The sequence below is a fragment of the Misgurnus anguillicaudatus genome, chromosome 3 (assembly GCF_027580225.2).
Source record: "Misgurnus anguillicaudatus chromosome 3, ASM2758022v2, whole genome shotgun sequence".
In the NCBI taxonomy this organism is placed as follows: Eukaryota; Metazoa; Chordata; class Actinopteri; order Cypriniformes; family Cobitidae; genus Misgurnus; species Misgurnus anguillicaudatus.
In genome coordinates this window covers 2,681,087-2,692,025 of record NC_073339.2, presented here as the reverse complement: position 1 = coordinate 2,692,025, position 10,939 = coordinate 2,681,087, and positions in this window count along the sequence as shown.

Sequence of the window (10,939 nt, the reverse complement as noted above, 5' to 3'; positions counted from 1 at the left end):
TGCAATAATACCCCCTTATCTGCACTATCCAATCACGGCACTGCTATTTAGTGTGAGGAGAAAGAAAGAGAGAAAAGATAATTGAAAGCACAATTGATTTTCAATTTCAACAAACCACCATCATTGCATCCGCTCATTTGCATTTGAAGGACACACCCAAAAATGGCACACTTTTCTCAGGCCTACAAAGTGGCAATTTTAATGCTATAATAAATTATCTGTGGGGTACTTTGAGATTAAATAATTGCAAAAGTTTTTCTAAAAGTATGTTTTCAAAAAATGTATTATTTAACTTAAGCCATTAAGTAAAAGTGTATTCTGTGTTTTTAGTTTTATTTAGGGAAAACAAACACTCTAGCTACACTTTTAATTATGCACATGCTTGTCATTAAATCAGTCTATAACAAAACATAGGCAAAATGGTAGTGTTATCAGATCATATTAGACACTGGTTATTTGTGATCAACTCCCCCTAGTGGTGATCTGATTTTCGAAATGTTTTGAAACAGTTATGACATAATGACACATCGTTTGCTAAATTTTGTCATTTTGAAACACTGAGCAATTTAAAATGAACCGTTGTCTAATTTAGACACATAAACATTAAGAATCAGAGTATAAATCTCAACAATGATGCCAATTATATGAAAAGCTTTATGCTGTAATGCATGCTGTGTATTAACAACTCAGAAATATCATTCAGGACTCCCAGAATGCACTGCAACATGAACATTTTTTTTACAATTCCCTTTTTTCACCATTGTTGAGATTCATATTTTGATTCTTAATGTTTGTGTCTAAAACTTTAGACTGACAAACTCCTGTAAGGGTGCTGGATTTCATACTGTAGTACCACAGTTTGACGCTGGAATAAATGTAAGAGCTGTTCAAACTGAAACAACTTGCACTGACAAACCTTAAAGGGGACATATTATGAAAATCTGACTTTTTCCATGTTTAAGTGCTATAATTGTGTCCCCAGTGCTTCTATCAACATAGAAAATGTTAAAAAGATCAACCCAATAACTTAGTTTTGGTAAACCATTTTCTGCAAGCATGTGAAAAAATAGGTAATTGTAATTTGGCCCTTATTGTGATGTCAGAATAAGGTAATACCGCCCTCTTTATCTGCACTATCCAATCACAGCACAACCATTTAGTATGGAGAGAAAGAGAGAGATAAAATATTTCACAGCACAATTGAGTTTCAATTGCAACAAACCACCATCATTGTGATCAGTGGTTGCACTTCATCCACTCATTTGCATTTTAAATGACACACCCAAAAACGGCACACTTTTGCTCAGACCTATTTTAGACTTAGTTTACATCTTAAAAAAAATCTCATAATATGTCCCCTTTAAAATATGTCAGTGCCCTTAGTTTTGCTTCAAAATGCACACAAATAATGTTTTCTTAAGTTTTTAAACTAAGTAATTAAATTAAGGCATAGTCCTGGTTTAAGTTAATCCCTGTCCAGGAAACCACACCATAGAATTACACTGCTGTCTCTTCTCTGCCATGCTATAAACATACAGAGCTACTGCCCTACAAAGCCAAAACGCAGTAACTACACATTTGGTCCATATTGAGTTAAAGGGGTCATATGATGAAAATGTTAGCATTGCCACTTTGTAGGTGTGAGCAAAAACAGGTCATTGAACTTTGGCTTTCATTATGATGTCATAAGGATATCTTATTAGAATAATACCGCCTCCTTAATCTGAACTCTCCAACCACTGCACTGCCGTTTAGTGCAGAGAGAAAGAGAGAGAAAAGAAGGACTTGACAGCACAATTGAGTTGAATTACAACAAACCACCATCATTGTGATCAGTGTTTGCACTTTATCCGCTCATTTGCATTTTAAAAAACACACCCAAAACGACACATTTTTGGACTTGACAGCACAATAGAGTTTCAATTACAACAAACCATCATTGTGATCAGTGTTTGCACTTCATCAACTCATTTGCATTTTAAAAAACACACCCAAAACGACACATTTTTGCTCAAACCTACAAAGTGGCAATGCTAACATTTTCATCATATTATTATTCATCAGTTATCCTCTCTCTCACCATCTCTGTCTGAAACCTAAAATTGTATTTTACATCTTACTTGTAGAGTCATTTTCATACTTTAGGTTTAGATTTTGTTCCATTTAAAGTCATCCTTATTGTGATCAGTGTTTGTTTTAGTGAATCTCAACCATGGTGACAAAGAAAATAGTAAAAAGTTCATTATTTATCCATGCTGCAGTGCATGATGGGAGTCCTGGATGAGATTTGTAATTTGTTGATACCCAGCATGCATTGCAGCATGAAGTTTTTCATTTAATTGTCACCATCTTTGTGATTTATGCTCTGATTCTTGATGTTTGTGTGTCTACATAGCAAACCAGTTAATTTTAAGTGTCAGTGTTTCAAAATTCTTCAGAATAACACACTGCTATGAGAGAGCTGGATTTCATACTGTAGTATCACTTTATTGTCAGAGAAAGATGCTTCTGATGAGTGTTCAAACATTAAATTAATACATACGTTTTCTAGATAATGATGTTTAGACTTTATTAACAGTGCTAACCACCATCAAATAATTGCTCTATTGTCTTTTCCCTGCTGTAAACAATATGTCTTAAAACACAAAGTTAAAGCCATCAAAAAACTAAATAAGGGAAGAGTCAAGAGTCAAGTTCAACTAAAACAAACACTAATCACAATAAGGGTGACTTTAAATGGAACAAAATCTAAACCTAAAGTATGAAAATGACTCTACAAGTAAGATGTAAAATGCAATTTTAGGTTTCAGACAGAGATGGTGTGAGAGAGTATAACAAAGCTTTTAATTCTGCTTCAGTGTTACTTTTTAACACTCTATAAGATTGGGACAATTTATACATCCAGCAGTGTTTATTTAACTCTGGGGATTTTGCTGCATGAGGGCTTCCTGGGGGCTAAGTAAGGGCTGCCCATGCAAGGGCCATCGTAGGCTTGTTTGTAGGGCCTGTTCTGGCCCAGGTCTGGGCCAGTTATGTGCTACTGTCTGTAATCCAGAACTGAGCCATTAAAGGGCCGTCATTCTTCGTTGTATGTGGGCCGAGGAAAACTGGTTGTGTGGGCCGGAGCTGGGGCGGAACAACATTGCTATGTGGGAACAGTGCTTTCCCACATCACTTCTTGTCTAATATGACTATGCAAGAGCAGGTGCACTTCCTCCCATTCACCAGAGGGGAGCACAGTAAACACAACTGAGCATTTTTTTTCTTTCTTTCTTTCTTTCTTTACGCCGTTCCAGAATGTATGGGTATATTCATGGTGAGAACCGGTTAATCATTCACAAGTTGATTTATAGTTTAAAAAGTTTTACCAAAAAAGTTTAAAAGCTGGATAATTCTGTAAAGGGTACAAAATACTGATAGCACTTTTTACACACAGAATATAAAACACAGAAAACACAGAATGGGGTTTGTCTGGGGATTGTTTAATTTTTCTGGGTAACACTTTACAATAAGGTTGTATTTGTTAACATTAGAAAACGCCTTAGCTAACATTAACTAACAATAAGCAATATAGTTTTTCGTGACAAAAGAAATGACCCCATGATTTACTTACCATCAAACCAAAATACATATGTCTGTCATCTTTCAAGCAAACAATATTTGAGTAATTTTAGATAATGTCCTGGCTTTTTCAATCTTTATAATGGTAGAAAACAGGGTCCACGATTTTCAAACCCCAAAGTGCTAAAACAGGAGGACTATAGAGTGGGAATATACAGTATGACCACCACTGCCTGCAGTTTGACAGTGCAGATAGACAAACAAAACATTTACATTTAGTCATTAGGAGATGCTTTTGTCCGAAGGGACTTACAAATGAGATAACAATAGACGCAATTAGAGCAACACAAGAACAGCAAGACATAAGTGCACTAGAGCTAGTCTCATCAAGTCAAGCACATTATACATAGCCAAGGTTAGTTTTTTTGACAGTGTAAAGATAAGGATAGAGAAATTAAAAAATATAGTAAGTGTGGTTCTTCAGACACAGCAGATCTTATCGCAACTGTAGTTCATTCCATAGATGAGGAATAGAACCAGAGAAGGTGTGTGATAGTGATTTTTCCCTTTTTGGGATGGCACCACAAGCAGTCGCTCTGTGGCAGAATGCAGGGATCTAGAATGTATATTAGTCTGTAAAAGCAATTGAAGGTAAGAGGGTGCTGACCCAGTGGTGGTTAAACCACGCATAAACATTTTTCTCTCAAAAATACAAACATGTACATACATGTAGCTCATATAATATTTTAGCCCAGTTTGTGCTGAACGCAGTGGTATGAGACACTTGCCATTATTATGTTTTAAAGCAACTGAAAAAAGACCAAATGTAAGAGCATGTCAGAACCTCTGAGAGTGTCCCAAAATGGTCGGACCCCAGAGGGTTAAAAGCCAGAGCTTTGAATTTGATGCGAGCCGCTAAAGGAAGCCAGTATAATCTGAAGAAGAGAGGAGTGATGTGCACCCTCTTTGGATCAATGAAAACCACTCTTTCCGCAGCATTTTGGATCACCTATCGGGGTTTGTGCAGGCTGGGAGTTCGGCCAATAACGCATTGAAATAGTCCAGTCTGGACAGGACAAGAGCCTGAACTAGGACTTGTGTAGCATGCTCAGATAGGAAAGATCAAATTTTTCCTAATGTTGTAGAGGATAAATCTACAAGAGCGTGCGGGGCTGGCAATATGCTCCGTGAAACTGAACTGATCATCAATAACCACTCCTAGGTTTCTGGCTGTTCTGGAAGGCGTAATGGTCGAAGAACCTAATTGAACTGAAAGATTGTGTTGAATCTTAGGGTCAGATGGTATGACAAGCAGAGATGATGATCCTTCATCCAGAGTAAGATGTCACTCAGGCATGCTGACATGCGGGCAGAAACCGTGGGATCGTCAGGCTGGAATGGCAGGTGTGTGAAGTTGTGTGTCATCTGCATAGCAGTGGTAAGAAAAGCCATGTTTCCGAATGACAGAACCCAGGGATGTCATGTATATCAAAAAGGGCAGTGGTCCAAGCATTGAGCCTTGAGGTACCCCAGTACTGAGACATTGGGGTTCAGAGACAATTTATAATTATCTCAGCTTTTTGCTCAACATTTTTTTTTTGAAGAAACCTACCCATATTTGAGAGGTGATAAAAAGAGAACAAAAGAAGATAGGATGAAACGTTTGTTTTTATTTGAAAAAGCAGAGGGTCTGTTCTTTCATTTGATATATTCAGGGCCGCCTTAACCTAATGTGAGGCCCTGGGGCTGAGAGGTTTTGTAGGCCCCCCATACCCTCGATTTATAGTTTTTTTAAGTGTAATATCTAGGTAATCTACATTACAAAATGCATTAGTTTCTTTCGAGACATACAACAGTGAGTTTTCCCTCGTTGACCCAGAAAATACCATAATATCATTATTAACATATCACTGAGCCTACTTGAGCATAAACACAAGACACTTTATTTAACAACCACACACAGCAACATGTGGTGATAATAAAACCAAAATGTGTGAAAGTATATATGTTTATAAGCTTTATGTTTATATAGTTTTTGGAATATACAAATTGGCAGAAAATTCATTGTCACTCACTAACCAAATGCTCAGCACAGTTTTAAGCATATAATAAGTTAAAGTTAGTTTTAAAGTGAAAATGCATTAATGATAACAAAAGATAAGTCTTTATAGACAAAATCTTATTTTTTAATCAGTTATTTATTTTGTAGGCTATTGAAGATATAGTATGCATTGTATTTAGTATTTATGCATACATAAGCATAACAAGCATGAATATGCACAAAACATACCTGTATAAGATCTTTACATAAGGAGATTATAAATATGAATGGTGCTATTTGGGGATGATCATTTGAGATGGTCTTGTCGCTCTTTACTTTCTAGACTTGCACCTTTACCGTTGCATCTCTGTCGTTTTTCTAATCTAAACCAACAGATGTGTGTACTGTGAGCTAACGTCGCGTCAAACTGCATCGCTCCAGCTGCGCACACGTCTCTGATATAAACGCGAGTAAACTATAACAACTAACAGCATTATGTGCGGGAACTCTTTTCTTTATTTAGCGGCAACGTTTCTTGCGCACGCTTGGAGAGACTTCTGCATGCCAGAGACTCAGCTGCACGTCACGAGCACAGAGAGAGCGAGCACGCGCGCGAAAGAGAGAGCGAGCACGCGCGCGAAAGAGAGAGAGACCTGCACCTCACTGGTGCTTATTATGAAATTTCAGAAATGACTCTTTCATTTGTTGGTGGATTATTTCCCGTTTCTCTGTCACACTCAGTCTAACATGCAGGAATGTCAAGTTGACAACGCACACTTAATTACATTACGCGGAATAGAAAAATCTGTTACGTCTGACCCCCCAGTCACATTAGCTACAAGCGACAGAGACAAAGCGACAGGCTACCATTCATTTTCAATGGAAGTGGCCGTTTGCCTGCGACAAGCGACAAGTTCGGCGCTGCGCGAGCAAGGCGGGGCCAAAATAGACAAGCAGGCTATTTTATGCAAATACTGAGCGATGCGACAAAGCGACTGCCAATCGGAGTGAAGGAGCACCGTGACGTAGGTCTGTGGTCGAGTCTGAGAAAATAATTCAAGATGGCGGAAAAAGCGTATTTATGTATATATCTGATAAGTTTGGCATTTTATCTCATATATTTTGTTACTTTTATCGAGAAATAAATACTTTTAAATCCAAAAACACCGTTATTGAAACTTAACAATACCTCTAAAGTGAATTTTGATACCGCTTTTAGAAACTAGCCAAGGAACGCCCATCAAGCGAGTGCGTGTCGCTCGGTGTCGTTCACTTTTGTAGCTAATGTGACTGTAGGGTGATATTTTATTTTACGGTAAGTAAAACGGACCAATCAGCAGACATGTAACGTGCAATTAGAGTGACTGACAGAAAACCTGACAAGTTACAAAACAAAATGACATTTTCAGCTCATCATGAACGCGAACATGGGAGGCCCTTGAACTTCGGAGGCCCCTGGGCTTCAGCCCAGGTAAGCCCGTGCATTAAGGCGGCCTTGGATATATTGTATGTTTGCCGCTGACTGGCAACTTTTTTTAAAAAACACCAGCGGGAAAGAGTTAATAATGATACACTAATCATTACCTTTACAATCTTATTATCATCATTTCAGTTTGTATTTGCCTTTCTAAAATACTGGAAAATACATAAAAAAATGAAACAAAATTAATAACTATATATTCTTCAATCAGTGAACCATAAAAAAATGCAAACCAACTAACAAAATGAAAGAAAATCAAAATACAAGAAAAAAAATCAACTGCATACACATAACAATTAGGACTTGCTAGCAGAGGTGTAAGTATAAAAATTAGAAATATTCACATACAAAACAGCAGAGTGGCAAACAAGTACTACACCTACATAAACCAAAAACATTCTTAAAATAATATGCTGGCACAGTTTCTTCACGAGTTTGTATTATTCATCACAATATGTTTGCACTCCTGTCAATCATCAAGAGCTCCTCCCACAGGCAATGTTTACTGTCTGTTACAGTAAATGTTTTGGTGTATTTCTTTGACCTCTACAGCATCTTTCTGTTTAGCCGAATAAGCGAACAAAATATTAGACAAGTAAATCAGTAATAATGTACTGCAATATTGCCATAGACAGGAGAACTTAAGTTAGATTCTTCATATCTGTCGTCAGCAGTCTATATGAGAGAGAGAGAGAGAGAGAGAGAGAGAGAGCAGGGAGTGGAAATATGATGATGGGTTTCTGACAAAAGGAATCCTTCTGTACACAACAACACTTACTGTACTATTAGAAAATTGTATAATTGGCTCCGCCCACTGGCATTCAGCTCTGAGTAGCGAGTGGTGGCATATTATTGGAGGGGTAAGGAGTATGGGGTGATGGGCATCAAGGGTGGAGGTAACCCCATCAATAATTAAAACTGTTAACGTTTTAATAGCTGTACATGCGAGTGAAACCTGTGACTATATCAGCGTTGATGTTAAAAGATTTAAGTTGTCTTACGTACGCTGAAGTCTCACAGTGAGAAAAAAATTATAACATTTTATTTTACGACCCGCAAAGTACCGCGTAATTAAACCGAATTTACAGCATACCTATTTGTAACAACAGAGTACCTCTACAGTACATCACAGCAAAATCCCGGGAGTTAAATTAACACTGCTCAGTGTTTATATAGGTCCACTCTCCAGAGTGTTAAAAAAGTAACACCGGAGAGAGTTAAAAGCTGCAATCTGTGAGTTTATCCTCTCTATCACCATCTCTGTTTGAAACCTAAAATTGCATTTAACATCTTTCTTTTACATCCTACTTGAGTTATTTTCTTAACTTAGGTTAAGATATTGGCTGTTTCATTTAAAGTCACCATTATTGTGATCAGTGGTTGTTTTAGTAGGACTTGACTCTTGACTGTTAGCTTGTTAGTTTTTTCTATCTGCTATATTGTAGTGTGTTTAAAACACATTGTTATAGCAAAGAAAAAGCAATTGTATAATTGAATATTGATGGTTAGTATGTAATGTCAAACATAAACGTTTAAATGAACATATTTATTAATATAGATTTCATCCCTCATCAAAAGCATATTTCTCTGTTAATAATGAAATACTACAATTTAAGCTCCAGAACTCTCATAGCAGTTTGTCATTCTGAAGGATTTTGATAGTGTGCAGATAAACATTAACCGCTGAACAATGTAGATACAAAGACATCATGAATCAGAGTATGAATCTCAACAAGGGTGACAAAGAAAATAGTAAAAAGTTCATTATTTATTCATGCCCCAGTGCATTCTGGGAGTCCTGGATGAGATTTGTAATTTGTTGATACCCAGCATGCATTGCAGCATGAAGCTTTTCATTCTATTGTCACCATCATTGTGATTCATACTCTGATTCTTGATGTTGAAGTGTCTACATAACACACCTGTTAATTCTAAGTGTCAGTGTTTAAAATTAATCAGAATTAAAAACTGTTATTAGAGAGCTGTATATCATACTACAGCATCATATTATTGACAGAAATAAATACTTCTATTAAGAAATCACTGAAGAAATCATTTTTAAAGAGAGTGTTATTTGAAAGTGTATCCTAACAACCATTATAAACATAGAAATGCAATATTGTCTCATCTTTGGCCACAACAAACATGTTTTAAACCCATGTAATTATAACAGCCAAAAAAGCTGAAAAGCTAAGACTAACTCAAGAGTCCAATTAAAACAACCACTGATCACAATAATGGTGACTTTAAATGAAACAGCCAACATCTAATCCTAAAATAAGAAAATAACTCTACAAGTAAGATCTAAAATGCAATTTCAGTTTTTAAACAGAGATGGTGATAGAGAGAATAAAGTCACAGATTGCAGCTTTTAACTCTCTCCGGTGTTACTTTTTTAACACTCTGGAGAGTGGACCTATATAAACACTGAGCAGTGTTAATTTAACTCCCGGGATTTTGCAGTGACATACTTGTAGGTATAAGGGAACAATATTTTAAGTTTGGGGTAATAAGGGGGTAAGAATATATGGAAAACTACAGGGTATTTCATAACTACAGGGTACCTATTGTAATATTACGTGGTATGTATGACTTACGTCTATGGGTAATATGGTCTATGTGTAATATGTTTTTTTTCATATATGCTACTTACCTGATGAAGTGTATTGTATAGCCTACAGTTGATGTCTACAAGCCACGTCGGCAAATAAAATATAACGGCACAATAAAAATAATAGCAACTTGTACCTCTTTGATCTGTATATGTATACAGGAGTTACCAGGTAACTCTTATATTTGCGGGCTGTAAACTAAAGTGGTGCTTATTACAGCCTTGTTCTGTGTATTTACCAGGTAACTCTCATATTTGCGGGCTGTAAACTAAAGTGGTGCTTTGTTCACCTCTTGTTATAAATGTTGGGTAAATACCATAAACATACAGAATATTGTTATTTTTATTTTAAAACAACTTATTTCAAAACATCTTTAAAACACTAAAATTAAGCCAACACTTAATGTTTATTATCACATAACTTTTATTTCAAATAAAAAGTCATGACAATTATTCGTTGTTTTTGCGGCTGGCTTCCTCTGTTGGTGTTCTTGTCCACTCGGATGATGAGTTGATGTCGTCCCACAAATGCTGTTCTGCATTACATATAAAAAACATAAATGAAAGCCTTCAGTAAATGTTTCTTCACTGTGACTTGACAAAAAACTGAGTTTTCTGAGCCAGTTATAAACTTTAGGCTAATTTATGTGCTAGCTAGCTGCTACTGTTAAACTGTCTTGAAAAACATTGTTTGAAATGCGCGAGTCATGTATTAACAAAACCAATCACCTTATCCAGCATGCGGATCCTGCTCACATCACTCGCAGCCGTACTCCACAGGGTAGAAAGTTTTTAAAACCTCTTAAAGAAATTTCACCTCAAGATCGCGTTCCAGCAAACCTCCTGCAGACGGCCGCGCGCTCTACACCTGCGCAGTAGCCTACTCATGTAGTCGTCTTTTGCTTTAGCGGGAGCTGATATCTGCTGTTGTTTCATTCTGGTTTGCCATTGCATAAATTATATTTGGCTAAAATACTTGTGTTTACACATGTTGCAAAGTTTTATTCTACCAATGATAACACCTATTAAAAATAGCGTGCTGCTTTGTGGTCATTATTGTGTCATTTGAAATAAAAGTAAATAAATTGCAAAGCACCACTTCAAATATGTCCGCAAATGTAAGAGTTTCCAGGTAAATAGGGAATAAGTTGCTATTTTTATTGTACTTACTTTAAAAAAAAAAAGATAACCACATTAAATCAGTTGGACTTTTGTTATTAAAAGCAAGTAATATAGGCTACTAAAA